The following is a 17280-nucleotide window of genomic DNA, read 5'->3' as shown; positions in this document are numbered from 1 at the left end:
TCCCGCGCATGCCTAGTGCATGCAAGAAACCGACACTTCCGTCGGGTCCACGCGTGAGTACCCCGTCCGTACTCACGCGTTGGGACCCGAATCTTCTATCAGTTTGAATGTAAATGAAGATGTTTAGTTTATTTCACCGACTGTCACTAATGAGACTGAGGTGGTTGACGGGGGTTGGGTTTGAATAACATTCTTCTGGGGACACACAACGGGAAGAGTTCCTCTGGCCTCTCAGTGGAAATCTCCCCATATAGTTGTTTTTGCGAAAACGTAACCGCATTTACAGTTTGGTTAGAAATAGCGAGCAGAGGAAATCTACCGCACAGAGCGGATAGTTCAGTGTAAAATATTACAGGAGCATGAACCTAATGCTCTCGGTGAGCCGTCACACACTGACAGAAATTAAACAAACACTCAGTGTGAGCGATTCGGGCCCATTAAATAAATCGCTAAACCACAGCAAAGCTGAAGCTTTCCTCACACCCGAGACTGCGCTCACTGAGTGACTGATTGCACTCTCAGATTGGTGGTTCGGGATTGGATTTTTTACGGGACCGACAGGTTCGGGCTCGGCAGTGGCCATGCGGCTATTCAGCGCCTGGGTTACGTTCGGGGTCTTTATTGTCGGTAAGGATGAGTCCAATCATGTCGTGTTCAAAGTAAAGTGTTAATATTATTTCACTAACACCATTTAATACTTGATCTTATCTTGTGCCTCAACACATGTTACAGATCAGAGTGATGGAGCTTCTGTTACTGAGCCCCAGTCTTCAGTGATCAGCCCAGAAGGTGAAGCGCTGACTATAAGATGTTCCTATAGTACCGCAGCCGACAGCTATTACTTATATTGGTACCGGCAACAGCCAGAGAAAGAGCCCCAGTTTGTTGTGTGGAGATGGTCTTCGGACACTCAGGAAGAGAATGGAGAAGGGTTCAGACTCCGTTTTTATGCAGAGCTCCAGACCTCGATTAAATTCAACAGTTTAACCATCTCGGGCTGCAGCTGACTGACGCTGCCGTGTATTACTGCGCCCTGGGACTCAGAGTGATGGAAAGCAGTCTCAGCCCTGTACAAAAACTGCCATTGGACTGTAGGGCGGAGCTCCTGTCTGTTGGGGTTGTGTGGAATCGCGGGCAGATGCAGCCACAATGAGCAGCGCGCTGTCAGGCGCTCAGACACACAGCGAGAGGAAACCAAATTAACCTCGGATCAAGCTGTCGCCCAACTGTTTCCAGGAGCGGCCGAGAAAACAAACTGCAGAATCCAATCGGCCCGAATGAACCGACCGGTTAAGCTGTCCTTTCTGCTTCTGATCTTTAGACATAGAGAAGATGTTTCCACTTGCGTGCAAGACAAGAACACGGGGCCATGAATTAGTCACTAATAAATCCAAAAAGGGAATTCAGGTGAAACCTGAGAGGGGTTAGAATGTGGAACTCACTCCACTGAGAGGTCATTCATCTCAATCACATGACATCACTGCAGGAGTTTCTCAGGGCAGTGTCCTAGGCCCAACCATCTTCAGCTGTTTCATCAATGACCTACCCTCTATCATAAGGTCAGAAGTGGGGATGTTCGCTGATGATTGCACACTGTTCAGCACCATTCGAGACTCGTCAGATACTGACGCAGTCCGTGTCCATATGCAGCAAGACCTGGACAACATTCAGACTTGGGCTGACAAGTGGCAAGTAACATTCGCACCACACAAGTGCCAGGCAATGACCATCTCCAACAAGCGAGACTCTAACCATCTCCCCTTGACATTCAATGGCATTACCATCGCTGAATCCCCCACTATCAACATCCTGGGGGTTACCATTGATCAGAAACTGAACTGGACCAGCCATATAAATAATGTGGCTACACGAGCAGGCCAGAGGCTGGGAATTCGGCAGCGAGTGTCTCACCTCCTGACTCCCCAAAGCCTTTCCACCATCTACAAGGCACAAGTCAGGAGTGTGATGGAATACTCTCCACTTGCCTGGTTGAGTGCAGCTCCAACAACACTCAAGAAGCTCGACACCATTCAGGATAAAGCAGCCCGCTTGATTGGCACTCCATCCACCACCTTCAACATTCACTCCCTCCACCACCGGCGCACTGTGGCTGCAGTGTGTACCATCTACAAGATGCACTGCAGCAACTCGCCAAAGCTCCTTCAACAGCACCTTCCAAACCCGCGACCTCTACCACTTAGAAGGACAAGGGCAGCAGATGCATGGGAACATCACCACCTACAAGTTCCCCTCCAAGCCACACACCATCCTGACTTGGACCTGTATCGCCGTTCCTTCACTGTCGCTGGGCCAAAATCCTGGAATTCCCTTCCAAACAGCATTGTGGGTGTACCTACACCATATGGACTGCAGCGGTTCAAGAAGGCGGCTCCCCACCATCTTCTCAAGGGCAGTTAGGGATAGGCACTAAATGCAGGCCTAGCCAGCGACGCGCACATCCCATCAATGAATTAAAAAAAAAAATACAAATCGGCAGATTAGAGTCATCCTTACCGGCAATAAATAGAATAGATTCATTCAATCTGATGTTAGGTAAGCACATTAGGGAAGAAAGGAACAGAAATATATGTTGATGCGGTTAAATGAAGCGGGGTGGGAGGGCGCTCGTGTGGAGCACATACACCGAAAAGGACCCGTTGGGCCAAATGGCCTGTTTCTGTGCAGTAAGTACTTTCTAATACTTTATAAACAGAGACACGTTCTAGTTCAGCAATAACTGAGATTAAGTCTAATGTAATGTAAACAGAGACTTGGCCCAGTGCTGTAATAACTGAGACTGTGCTGCAATATATATTCAGAGACATGGCCTAGTGCAGTAAAAACTGAGTCAGGGCCGAGCATAATATAATCAGAGCCATGCATATACCTATAGCAAACATTACGTGTGTGCTTATTTCAGTTGTTCCTCTTAACCAGATGTGAGTTAGTGAACACAGTGGACATTAGGACCCTGTGGTCGCCCAACCGGCGGTGCTGTGAGGTCATGTTTGTGTGACGTGCTGTCGGCCATGTATGTGTGAAGTGTAGTCAGGCATGCCTGTGTGATGAAATGCTTTTGAGACGTACTGGCGGCCGTGTTTGTGTGACGTCCCGTTACGTGAACCAATGTTTATATTTAAATAAAACAACACCGTTCAAATGAAACATGACTTCAATTACCACAAACGGAAAAGTCTCTCTTTCTTAATAAAAAGTTGAAAATATGCGAAACAGATAAAGACAGATAGCGACGATTAAAGTGGTTGGCAAGTTGCGTATTTGCGAACAGTGCTCCCATGGAGCAGCGCGGCCTGTGTTCTACATACAGCATTTTCTGGGCCGCTTTGCAGTGTGGGAAGCTCAGTCCTTCATTGCTGCTTAAATCAACAACAACAACAACTTGTATTTATATAGCGCCTTTAACATAGTAAAACGTCCCAAGGCGCTTCACAGGAGTGTTATAAGGCAAAAAATGGTACCGAGCCACATAAGGAGAAATTAGGGCAGGTGTCCAAAAGCTTGGTCAAAGAGGTAGGTTTTAAGGAGCGTATTAAAGGAAGAAAGAGAGGTAGAGAGATGGAGAGGTTTAGGCATGGAACTCCAAATCTTAGGGCCTAGGCAACAGAAGGCACGGCCACCAATGGTTGAGCGATTAGAATCAGGTATGCTCAAGAGGGCCGAATTAGAGGAGTGCAGATCTCTCGGGGGTGGGGGGTGGTGGGGGGGTTCAAGGAGATTACAGACACAGGGAGGGGCGAGGCCAAGGAGGGATTTGTAAACAAGGATGTGAATTTTGAAATCGAGGCGTTGCTTAACCGGGGGCCAATGTAAGTCAGTGAGCACAGGGGAGCTGGGCTAACGGGACTTGGTGCGAGTTAGGACAGGGGCAGCCGAGTTTTGAATGACCTCAAGTTTGTGTAGGGAAGAAAGTGGGAGGCCACCAGGCGAGCGTTGGAATAGTCAAGTCTAGAGGTAACAAAGGCATGGATGAGGGTTTCAGCAGCGGATGAGCTGAGACAAGGTCGGAAGCTTATTTCTGGATCAAATATGACACCAAGGTTGCGAACAGTTTGGTTTAGCCTCAGAGAGATGTTAGGGAGAGGGATGGAGCCAGTGGCTAGGAAACGGAGTTTCTGGCGTGGACCGAAAACAATGGCTTCGGTCTTCCCAGTGTTTAATTGGAGCAAATTTCTGCTCATCCAGAACTGGATGTCGGACAAGCTGACTAACAATTTACAGACCGTGGAGGGGTCGAGAGAAGTGGTAGTGAGGTAAAGCTGGGTGTCATCCGTGTACTTTCAGAAACTGACGCTGCGTTTTCGGCTGATGTCACCAAGGGGCAACATGTAGATCAGAACTAGGAGGGGGCCAAGAATAGATCCTTGGGGGACATCAGAGGTAACGATGCAGGAGCGGAAAGAGAAGCCATTGCAGGTGATTCTCTGGCTAAGAATAGATAGATAAGAATGGAACCAGGCGAGTGCTGTCCCACCCAGCTGGGCGACGGTGAAGAGGCGTTGGAGGAGGATGGAATGGTCAACCAACTTGGCTGCAGACAAGTCAAGAAGGACGAGGAGGGATAATTTATCTTTGTCACAGTCACAAAGGATGTCACTTGTGACTTTGATGAGAGCAGTTTCAGTACCGTGGCTAGGGCAGAAACCTGATTGGAGGGATTCAAACATGGCGTTGTGGGAAAGACGGGCACGAATTTGGGATGCGACAACACATTCAAGGACCTTGGAGAGGAAAGGGAGGTTGGAGATGGGGCAAAGGTTGCAAGGGCGGAGGAGTCAAGGGTTTTTTTGAGGAGAGAGTGATGCCTGGAGATTTGAGTGAGAGCGGGTAAGTACCTGAGCAGAGAGAACCGTTAACAATATCAGCGAACATGGGAACCAGAAAAAGGGGTTGGGTGGATAGCACTTTAGTGGGAATACAATCGAGGAAGCAGGAAGTGGGTCTCATGGACAAGATCAGCGTGCAAAGGTCATGAGGGGAGTTCTGAGAGAAATTGGAGAATGATGTGAGTTCAGGGCTAGGGCAGGAATTTTAGAGGAAGTTGGCCCAGTGGGCTAGGGGAAGGAAGGGAAATGGCAAAAGCGGCTGAACAGATAGTCTCAATCTTAGAGACAAAGAAGTCCATGAGCTCCTCACACTTGTTATACTCACTGGAGTTTAGAAGAATGAGAGGGGGTCTCATTGAAACTTATAAAATTCTAACAGGACTAAACAGACTAGATGCAGGAAGGATGTTCCCGATGGCCGGGGAGTCCAGAACCAGGGGTCAGAGTCTAAGGATAAGGGGTAAGCCATTTAGGAAAGAAATGAGGAGGAATTTCTTCACCCAGAGAGTGGTGAACCTGTGGAATTCTCTACCACAGAAGGCAGTAGAGGCCAATTCTTTAAATATATTCAAGAAGGAGTTAGATATATTTCTTAAGGCTAAAGGGATCAAGGGATATGGGGAGAAGGCAGGGACAGGGTACTGAATTTGGATGATCAGCCATGATCTCATTGAATGGCGGAGCAGGCTCGAGGGGCCGAATGGCCTACTCCTGCTCCTATCTTCTATGTTTCTATGTTTCTATGTTGCCAGCGGTGAGGGTGTAAGAGACAGAGGAGAGGGGTTTCAGAAGACGGTTAGCAATGGAGAATAGGAGCCGGGGTTTATCTTTGCATTGCCGAATGATTCTGGAATAGTGAGCAATTTTGCCAGATGAGAGCAAGACCCGATAATTCTTTATGTGGTCCAGCCCGATATGGCGATCAATGGCTAAACCAGTTGTCCACCATATCCGTTCAAGTCTGCGTCCCTTGGACTTAAGCGAGCGAAGATGCGAGCCGTGCCAGGGAGAACGTCCAGGGTGAGAGAGTGTAATTGTTTTAAAGTACTAGGGTATCAAAGCTGGCGGTGAGGGTGTTGTTGAGCAGATCGGTAGCTACAGAAATGTCAGGGTGTGAGCCAACTGAACCACTGAATGACAATTTATTCCACTCTCCCGAGGGGAAACTGCCACACGGACAGAGCTCTCATTGAATATCCGGGTTCGATTGAATACACGGGATGAAATAACAAACTCAGGCGGAATATGGGAACCAGATCCTGTCCAATTAACGGAGCGACCAGCAGGAGGTACCTGGCTCTGTCAGCAACCTCTTTCTCGGAGTTGATCTGAACATCGATCCACGACTTTAAGGGAAAACAGCTGATCAGAAGCAGAAATGACAGTCTAACCAATCGGTTCATTCTGGGATCGATCTTTCGGGCCGATTGGTTTCTGCAGTTTCTTTTCTCGGCCGCTCCCGGAAATAGTTGGGTGACAGTTTGACCCGAGGTTAATGTGGTTTCCTCTCGGTGTGTGTTTGAGCGCCTGACAGCGCGCTGCACATTGTGGCTGCATCTGCCCGCGATTCTACACAACCCCAACAGACAGGAGCTCCGCCCTACAGTCCAAGGGCAGTTTTTGTACAGGGGTGTGACTGCTTTCCATCACTGTGAGTCTCAGGGCGCAGTAATACACGGCAGCGTCAGTCAGCTGCAGCCCCGAGATGGTTAAACTGATGAATTTAGTCGAGGTCTGGAGATCTGCAGAGAAACGGTTTTTAGCAAAATCTGCTTTAAATTCAGAACCGCCCGAGTGTTTCCACAGAATAAACTCGGGCTGTGTGTCTGGGTGTTGCCGGTACCAGTACAAATAATAGCCGCTCTGTGTAGTATCATAGGTACAGTTTAAAGTCACGGCTTCTCCTTCTGTCTTAACTCCCGAGGACAGCGGCTGAGTGACAGAATCTCCAAGACTCAGGTCTGAAAAACATGTTCAAACAGGAAAAGATCAGACCGGCGGGTGTTTAAAATTCAGATTCAAACCATGTTAGAAATGAGAGAAAAGCTGCAATGTGTTTGGTCCACAATTACCTGTCAGAAATGCCCCCCACACAGCCCAGATGCTGAGTAGCCGCATTGCCGCTGTCCGCTCTGTAAAAGGGGTTGTTGGATATTTGAAGACACCCGTTCTAATCCCCGCCCTCAATAATCTGCTGTCGTGTCTCAGGATGCTCTCACCTCACGTCCTGGTGTCCCCAGTGGCGCTGTGAGACCGGTAGGTGGTGAACTGGCTGTCAGTGAATGGAAACACCCCGAGTTGGGCTGCAGTCAGTGTCCTTATAGGGGAATGGTTCCGCTTTTAGAGACGGGGGTGCGAATGAAACCCTTGCCTGTTCATTCTGAACGGAAAGCTCAGGATTGTTGATGGGTTTGATTTATTCCGCCGGCAATTCATTCTCTAGTTACGTTAATTTTACGGACTCCAGTGAGCTTTCCCTCACGGGTCAGTGAACTAATGAACTAACAATGATCCCGTCTGTTGAAGGAGTGATTTATAGAGCCGTGACATTAGAACGATGACGTCTGTTGTTACTGAACAAACAATTGACCAGACTTAAAGAATAAACTCTTCCTGTAATTTAAACAGCGTTTGGAACACCCACCCCTTTTGTGGTTTGCATTTAAAATGCTGTTTAATTTCTATCTGATGATTTCTTTGCGTCTCTCATGATTTATTTACTGATCCATTATCTTCAGATTTTGGATTTGCAATGAGAGAATGAAGGGGCGGCGCATTGGCGTTTTAATGCAATTTACCGCTCATATGCTTAAAGTGCCCGGGAGCAGAGGGGTTGCGGGGGGGGGGGGGGGGGGGAGCGGGGGGTGGGGAGGTTGAGAGACCCCAGGGTGAGGTGTCGGGCGCGATCTCGTTAACAAGAGCTCAACAGACTTTGGATTTGCAATGAGAGAATGAAGGGGCGGCGCATTGGCGTTTTAATGCAATTTACCGCTCATATGCTTAAAGTGCCCGGGAGCAGAGGGGTTGGGGGGGGGGGGGGAGCGGGGGGTGGGGAGGTTGAGAGACCCCAGGGTGAGGTGTCGGGCGGGATCTCGTTAACAAGAGCTCAACACGGGCGCGATCTCGTTAACAAGAGCTCAACACCAGCAGGACATGAAAAACTGTCCTTACAACTTTCGCTCGTATTGTAAAAGGATGTGGCGCAGAAAAAGAAACAAAATACAGGCGGTTTTGGTTTGTGTTTCGCCATTTTTACATTGATCTCCACCATCGGTACAGTTAATGGCTTCAGAAATCAGGTCGCAGGCTGTGTCTTCCACTCAACTTTCAATATTCTCTTCCCCCATCTTCCACACACTCCCACTTGTCCTGCCCGCTGGTTAGTATCAGATGTCAATCCTTTGATGTGATGGATGTCTTTTGTGATGATTACTGCCAGTTGTACCGTGCCAGCGCATTGTGGATTTCAAATATTAATCTTCAATTCATTCCAAAATTGACACAACTGTTGGAAAAACGGCATTTAACTGACTGCCGGGGTCTGAGCTAGAAAAGCAATATTGTGGCCTGACGCCCTCTGCTGGAGATTATGAGAACTAGTCAGATGTCAGTGCAGAGGGTGAGAAATTGTATAAAAATAGAAAATGTTGGAAAAACTCAACAGGTCTGACCACATCTGTAGAGAGAGAAACAGCGTTAACATTTCAGGTCGATGACACTTCTGCCAGCGCATTTCACACCTACTCTAGAGCCGTCTTTTGTCTCCACTAGTCCTATCACCATCTCGTCTCGTTTTGAATACCTCTTAATGTCTCTTCACTTCTCTTTTGTTCTCTCCCAGCCTGGCCTCTTAATCTATTTCATTCCCTGTGCCTCTTTAGTCTTGACAACGGGTTCACCTGAAACGTTGACTCTATTTTCTCTCCACGGATGTTGCCTGGCCTGCTGAGTTTGTCCTGCATTTTCTGTTGTTATTTCGGATTTCCAGCATCTGCAGTATTTCGCTATCTAACTGGAACCCTCAGTGTGTGTTTTTGTGCGGAATTAATTCTAACATAAAATAATCGTAATCGTCATCTTCGCAATTTCACCAATAATAACATCTGGGTTAAAGTAGTCAGGGGGGAAATGACATTTCGCTGGGAAGGAAATCAATACTGAGAAGTGATATAGTGATGAGGAGCGGTGCGAGACTGTTCCACATAATGCTCACTGAGTCTGTAACTTTGCAGTCCGGGAAATCCTCTGTCGGAGCAGAAATACAGACCCCCGCCCCACTGAACTGCTGGTCCAACCAATGCCAAACAGGGAATAGAAGCAGCAATCTCTCCAATAACACAGGGCAGGCAAGGCGGGGCAGAGCGAGAGCAGCAAAGGGAAGCTGTGGGCGGAGCAGCCGCGAGCAGTTTTGTCAGACGTAGGATCCTCCTGTAAGGAAATTAATTCAATAATAATGTCGCCATGGGAATTTTTTTGCTCTTTTAAGAATCTCCCTGTGACTCTCTCACTGTGGAGGCTGAATTGCTACTTGTTATCGGTGTGAGAGCGCCCTCTGGTGAGCACTAACTGGAACACTCAGTGTGGGGTTTTGTACGGGATCCGCTATATCTCTGCAGCAATGTGGGGCTCATGGCACAGAAATCCACGGCGGTGTCAGAGATCAGGGCGTTGCTGATCGTTAGCTCGGTAATCTTGGCAGTTTTATTAAACGTAGAAGAGAATCGGTCAGTGAAGTCGGGGTTTAGGTTTACTCTACCTGCAATAATATAAACCACGTACTGTGAAGGGTGCCCGGGTGCTGACTGTACCAGAACACATAATAGTTAGTGTAGCTTGTTTTCAACGTGCAGGTTAGTGTGACATGACGTTCCTCTTGAACCGTCATTTCAGGGGCCGGCTGTTCCACTGTGTCTTGGTGGTTCCATTCTATCATTAAAAAATAGTAATAGTCACCATCATCACCATCATCATCATCTCAATGAACAAAATCCTCAACATTTCATCAATAATACCATCTGGGTTACAGCAGTCAGGGGAGAATGGATTTTTACTGGGAAGGAAAGTGATACAATGACGATGAGCGGTTCGAGACGGTTACACATGATGTTCCCTGAGTCTGTACATCTGCAGTCCGGGAAATCCTCTGTCGGAGCAGAACTACAGATAACCGCCCACTGCACTGCTGATCCAACCAATGCCAAACAGGGAACAGCGGCAGCAATCTCTCCAATAACACAGGGCAGGCAAGGCGGGGCAGAGCTAGAGCAGCAAACGGAAGCTGTGGGCGGGGCTGCTGCGGGCGGTGTTGTCACACGTTGGATCCACCTGTGAGGAACTGAATTCAATAATAATGTCCCCTTCGGAAATTATATAACTCTGCCTCTCTATAAGGGCTGCGTTACTTTCACATTCATCACAAATTCGGGCAAGCAGGCTCGCGGTAGGAATTGCAAAATTATTATATTAATCAATAGTTAACAAAATATTCGGCAGCGATGTGGGATAAAACCAAGGGCTGAAACTAACGGAGAGAAATAGAACGACATGGCAACTGATCCAAATGTTCTGGAGATACACACCTCGTTTCCACTTAACTAACATCTGAAATTATGAAACTGTAAATGAATGTAAAACATTATGAGCATAAATCGGAGCTCAAAAGCAATTTCACGTTACTTTATATTGAGAAAAGTCAGTCAATATTGGTTGATGTAAGGTTACCGGCGGTGGGAATCCTCGCTCTGTCAGCGCCATCTGGTGGCCGGGATTATCTCCTTTGAGCTGGTCTCACAGAACACGGTTATTGTGCGAAATGTCCAGAGACCCGTCTCACTGTGGGTCTCAGTACACAGTAGTACACGGCGCTGTCAGCGAGCTGCAGCTCGGTCAAGTTGAAAGCGCTAGAAGTTTAAGATTTTTCCAGAATAACAGAGAAACGACCGTTAACTTCATCCTTTCCAAAGGAATGTGCCTGAATTACGAAAGTGGGAGCCTTGTTCTGGCTCTGACGTTAAAGCTGCAGGGAATAAATTGAATCTGAGGTTGAATAGTTACAATTAATGCTCATCGAGGTTCCTTCCAGGTCTTCTGTGGGCCATTGATCGACTGTATCTCCAGAACTCAGTCCTGCAGAAAACATTGCTGGTTACCCATGGAAACACAGAGAGGAACTAATTACACGTTTCTCATTCTTTAAAAATATATCTGTCTAGCTCTCTGTGTATACACAAGGAGACAAAGAGCCAGAAAGAGATAGCATCGGTTTAATGGCTACATAAAGATAGATAGACAGGTTGATAAACAGACATACAGACAGAGAGGCTTAGAGACAGACGGAATGGCATAAAGACAGAAATAGAGACAGAGGGACCAGCAGAAAAGCAGGCAGATAGACAGACAGCCAGAGCGACGGACAGAGACAGACAGACAGAGAGCGAGACAGACAGGCGGAGAGGCAGACAATTAGATAGACAGGTGGATAGACATAGAGATCGAAGAATAGAAAAGAGGGAGGGAGACCGAGAGAGAGAGAGACAAGAGAGAGAAAGATAGAGAGAAACAAAGAGAGAGAGAGAGAGAGGACTGAGAGTCAGAGAGAGAGAGAGAGAGAGAGAGAGAGAGGGGACTGAGAGTCAGAGAGAGAGAGAGAGAGCAAGAGAGAGAGGGAACTAGGCAGACCTCGAGGTCGCTGATCAGCAGACAGTTGTGTCAATAGTGGAATGGATAAGACGCAGCTGTGTAAATAAATAATCTAACTAAATAACAGCGTTGTTAGGCCCCAAACAACGAAAACCCCAAACACCATAATGGCCGCAGTCTCCCCGCACTGGGAGCCGCACTTCACCCGGTGCCTCCTAACAGTTTCAGCTTTCGGACTGAAGGGGAGAATTTGAAATGTTTCCGCCAGCACACGGAGTCCCGCCATTTCCTGAATCAAATCAACAGCCTGGTTTCAATGAGCTGCCGGTGATCATTGTCGCGGTCCGTGTTCATCATCACTGCCCGCGGCCCCGGCACACAGGCACCCGGACCACTGATCATCCGGTCCCGGGAATGGGTGCGGATTCTGTCTGACCGTTACTGGCCTCACCCACAATATTCTGGACACATCCCGGAACTACTCGAAAAGGGGAAAAAACCTTCGGACTAACGCTTATTCATCAAAACGATTCTCATTTTACCCGTGTTTTGAAACCGACGCTCAATCGATTTTAGGGTTTCGTTGTTGATGAAACATGTTCCATTTGATAGAAATGAAAATCTGACACGATGTTGTGACAATGTCACAACCTCGGAGTTTAACCTCGAACCTTTTGTCTGTGTTTCTCCGCCTGTATTTTTGAGTGTGAATGTATGTGTCTGTATGTCTGGTTATGTGCTTTTGTCTGTGTGTGTTTATCTGTCTGTCTCTGTTTATCTGTGCATATTTGTCTGTGTGTTGGTATGTGTGTTTTTCTGTGTTTGTGTTTGCAGTGCTCTATGTAAGGCTTGTCTATCTATGTGTCTGCCTCTCCGCCTGTCTGTCTCGCTCTCTGTCTGTCTGTCTCTGTCCGTCTATCTGCCTGCTTTTCTGCTGGTCCCTCTGACTCTATGTCTGTCTTTATGCCTTTCCTTCTGTCTCTATGCCTCTCTGTCTGTATGTCTGTTTATCAACCTGTCTATCTATCTTTGTGTAGCCATTAAACTGATGCTATCTCTTTCTCTCTCTTTGTCTCCTTGTGTATACACAGAGAGCTAGACAGATATATTTTTAAAGAATGAGGAGGGCTCATTCTGATCATGTGTTAAAGATATTTCATCTTAAACAACACAGCTGAATATACATAAGTATCCTCCACAACATATCAACTAGTTGTGTGCAGCTCGGTTTATGTCGTTTGTGCATGTGTACATGTGTGTATGTGTATGGCTGTCTGTGTCTCTATGTATATGGTGTCTGTGCGTGTGTGAGTGTGTATATGAAGGGTGTGAGTCTATATGTGTATGGGTGTCTGTGTGTGTATGTGTGTGGCTGTCTGTGCATTTGTGTATATGTATATGTACATCTATTTGTCCTTGTTGCGAATGCGCTATACCTTGCTTGTACTACCCACAGGAGGGCGCTCTGTGATCACTTTATAAAGATGATGATCCCAACATAAAGGAAGTGGCTGTTTAGAGCTATACAAAAGGGGCGGGAGAAGAAATCCAAACCGATCTAATGAGATCCCTGCGCTGTTTCAGTTCATCCCATTCCAGGCCCAGTATAGGCAACGATCACAGTCTCTTGTTTCTGGAGTTCAGACTGGAACCATGGAGGTGAAACGCTGCCTGACTCTGGTTATTGTCCTGATCACGGGTCGGTGATATTGGAACCATCCTATAACATTCTCAAATCCTCATCTACATCTCAGGGTGATTATTCTCTTTTTGTTACTCCGTCTAACCCGGTGTGTGTCCACTGTTTATTTTCAGAGATGAGTAACGGAGACTCGGTGCCCCAGCCTGAACAAGGAGTCGGATCAGAAGAGGGTGCAGAGTCAGCAATAACCTGCAGTTACTCTGTATCGGGTTCAGCTACAAGCCTGCTTTGGTATCGCCAGTTTCGCCACAAAGCCCCTCAGTATCTGCTCAGAGCCAATAGTTATGGGAACAACGAGACAGTTCCGGGCTTTGAACACTTCAACGGGAATCTCAACCGGACACACGACACTTGTCACTTATCCATGAAAGACCTGAAGGTCACAGACAGCGCCGTGTATTACTGTGCCCTGAGACCCACAGTGACTAAGGGTCCCTCTATCCTCATACACAGGACGGCAGCAACGGTTGCTCCGGAAAAATATCAGGGATTGAATTCCAGAGAGTTTGCTGAGGAAATAAATGTGGAAATACAGCCTGATCTGAGCGGTTTACTCTCGTTAAAGTCATTGCTGTCAGTTTGGGGATAAAGGACGTCTCGCTATCATTTTAATGCAGCGTCAAATTCAGACATTTCAAGCTCCCTGTTAGCTCAGACATGCAGATCTCTGGGATGTTTAACAGGATCAATCTGTACAAGTAAGAGTCCTGGATATGGTGCATATACCAAGTGACATCTTTCAAAAGCGATCTAATCTCAGAGTCGGCCTCGGGGGCGTCATACCTCAAAGCTTCTGGGATTCCAGTGGTAAAACATAATGATTGACTGAAATCAGCACTTTACTGGTACAAGTTGAGCCTCAGTGGTATCACATCCCGGTCTGACTATTATTATGCCCGAGTGGCGTTAAGATTGTAACTATTAATGATGTTGCTGGATCGGAGAGTATTCTTTAATATTAGTGCTTGAGACTAATTTGGAATTATTTTACTTTTCACCTTAAGTAGAGAGAGATCCATCTATCTATAGATAGAGACATTGAGTTCCACAGAAAGAGAGACAAAGCGAGAAAGAGAGAGAAAGACTGACAAAGAAACACAGGGCAAGAGAGTGAGACAGGGAGAAAGATACACAGACACTGACAGGAAAGGAAAGAGTTTGGAGAGAACCAGGAGTAATTGGTCCTCAACTAACATTGATTGGTCCACAGCTGACGTCAGTTCTGTGTGACCAGCTAATCCGGGCCCAGAAAAACGCCCCTCGGTTTCCAAATAAGTGAAGACTGCCTCTGATTTGGGTTTACTGTTTAGTATCAGACTACAACTGTTCAAAACATCCTGTTATTTTCTGTCGAACTCTAACCAAATACCATGTGCTCCCCATATTCCTTACTGATAATAATGGTTATGCTGCCCGGTGAGTCTATGTTTACAGGGTCAGTGTGTGTTCCATGGGTTATATTTACTCCCAGACTTTTGTCACACTCTTTATTTTGTTACAGGAACGAGTGGCAAAGACTCAGTGTCCCAGGATCCGTTGGAGATAAAGGTTCAGGAAGGACAGACCATAATACTGAACTGCAGTTACTCCACATCCGATCCCCTTCCTTACCTGTTCTGGTACATCCAACACCCCGGGGAAGCTCCGAGATATTTACTGAAGAGATATGGCAAGGCTCAGGGGGATAGGTCTCCAGATTTCCCGGACCGGTTCTCTGCAGATTTGGACCAAGACAAGAAAACGGTTCCTTTAAATATCTCCGGGGCCCTTGTCTCTGACTCTGCCGTGTATTTCTGTGCGCTGCGCCCCACACTGTTACAGGGGCGCAGTCACTCCGTACAAAAACCAGCAAAGGACTATCTCCTCCTCTCACTGAATCAGATCTGGAACCTGGATTGTGATAATACAACAGAATCAAACTATAAAAATTAAACGATTGATAAAAACACATGTGAATAGATAACTAAGTAGATAGACCGGCAGAGATATGAATACACAGTCTCCCTCTCTTAACTTCCTCTCCCAATGATCCCTTCCTCCTTTGTTTGAAAGTATCCATCCCATGGCGACAAAACTCACCCCCTGTGAATTCCGGCTGCGGCGTCTGCGAGTGTTTCACTGCTCAGTCACGGGTTTGTTATTATTAGTTTAGGAGCTGAATGATGAGATAGTTGGACACTAGCGCTGCTCCAACCATCACCCGAGTTCCGGACTGCAATTATACCAAGAGGTTGTTAAGATCGCGAAGTGTATAAAAAAGTTAACTGAATATAATTGTGGAAGTAGAACCAGGGGACGCAGGTTCAAACTACTAAGTAGTCAGCTTAGGAGTGAAATCAGGAAATTCTTCAGACACATTATGATTTACCTCTTGGTGTTCGCAGCAACTCATTCTACTCAATCCTGCCAGTCGCTCACCATTTTATTCATGCTAAAGGAGGCATTCGTCTAATTTACTGCATCGTTGTGTTCAAATCCTTCATGGCGCACTTGCCCCCTTTATATCGGCTGTGATTAGTTCTAATGGTCAGTGAGTAGCTTCTTTAATGGGAGGCTCCGTCACTGCTGCCAGAACAACATTAACTATTTCCCTTCACTGCTCTCACTTTACAGATTGACCCTGTTAAAGAGCCAACCTTGGGTTTAATCGCCTCTCTGTGAGAAAAAAACATTTCATCCCGTTCGGTGCTCTCCGCTCTGACGCCATGACTTGGAGCTGATTGGTTGAAATGGGAACAAAGGAACTGTGAACTGATTGGTTGGCTTGGAGAACAAAGGAACTGTGAGATGTTTGGTTGACTTGGAGAACAAAGGACTCTCTCACGAATGAACCAATCGGCAGAGAGGCCGGATATTACTCAAATTATTCCCAACACTTGATTAAAAAAAATCAGGTCCAAACCGTTCTGTACAAATCCGCCATCAACTCTCTGCAAACATGTTAGGTGTTGCGTTTTATTTAATCGTCACAGCTGCAGCTCTCTTCACTGGTAAGTTCACAAGTTACACACTGTGTTTCACATCTGTATCATACATTATATTTAATCGGTCAGTTCCCGGAACAAGAATATCAATAGATTGATCGAAAGTGAAGAAAACCATCCGGAACCACCTTAACTCAACACTGAACACTGTTTGGGGAAACTCGAAAATCTCCCCCAATGAATGAAAGAGGAAGAGTTGAGATTATATTACAGGCGAACGGCAGACAGATAGACACAGTGAAGTGACATTGTTTCATTTAATATCTCTCTGGGCTCTTGCAGGACATTGTCGAGGAGACTCAGTTTCACAGACTCCGGCTGCAACCACAGTAAGTGAAGGAGACGATGTCCAGTTGCACTGTAATTATACAGCTGCAAGCGCGGGCAATTTTTACCTATTCTGGTATCGTCAGTATCCCAGCGGATCCACAGAGTATCTGCTGAAGAGAAGCAAATATGGCGAGCCCCAAGAGACAGTTCCAGGGGAGCGTTTTTCAGCGAAGCTCAATGATTCGAGCCGAACCGTCCCGCTGAAAGTGTCTGAAACACAACTGACAGACTCCGCGGTGTATTACTGCGCACTGAGCCCCACAGAGACACGGAGCTGGGCTGGACCTGTACAAAAACTGTCAGAGCGTCGCTCAACATATCAGCGCGTCAGGGGAACATTGTGATCACGGGCGGGTCTCAGCTGGTCCCTGTATTTGTGATTAGACTTTGTGCTGTTAATTCTAATATATAGCTGTCGTTATTCTGCAATTTGTTTTTTTAAAGTATTTATCCAATTCCCCTTTGGAAGTTACTATTGAATTTGCTTCAATGTGTTTGTCCTCTGGGTCCGACCCTCCTGCCAATGGAAACAGTTTCTCCTTATTTACTTCATCAAAACTTTTCATACTGTTTGGATACAGTCACTCTGAGAACTCCTATTCTGAATTGCTATCCCGCTGTTGTGTGAGCGATAATCTCACCGCATGTTGGGGTTTGTTACTCACAGTTATTGGAACTTTATCTAAACTTCTCCCTTGCCGTCCTTTAGACAGCGTCCTTGGGTGGATCGCTCATTGGCCAATGGAAGAGGTGACCGCTCAGGAGGGAGAGATCGCAACAA

At 46.7% G+C, this 17280-nt stretch overlaps 3 pseudogenes; 2 read left to right on the top strand and 1 right to left on the bottom strand.

Annotated features, from left to right (window-relative positions):
• The window catches only part of LOC147118437 (uncharacterized), a 725353-nt pseudogene that overhangs the window by 86167 nt on the left and 621906 nt on the right, over nucleotides 1–17280 (top strand).
• On the top strand, nucleotides 582–7188 carry LOC147118443 (uncharacterized; annotated as a pseudogene).
• LOC147118444 (T cell receptor alpha variable 38-2/delta variable 8 pseudogene) lies at nucleotides 6231–6962 on the bottom strand (annotated as a pseudogene).

This window comes from Somniosus microcephalus, chromosome 4, assembly GCF_052327205.1.
Source record: "Somniosus microcephalus isolate GS21.2 chromosome 4, FLI_Smic_1.0, whole genome shotgun sequence".
NCBI lineage: Eukaryota > Metazoa > Chordata > Chondrichthyes > Squaliformes > Somniosidae > Somniosus > Somniosus microcephalus.
The sequence above is the reverse complement of the archived record's forward strand: the minus strand, read 5'-3'. Positions and strand labels throughout refer to the sequence as shown.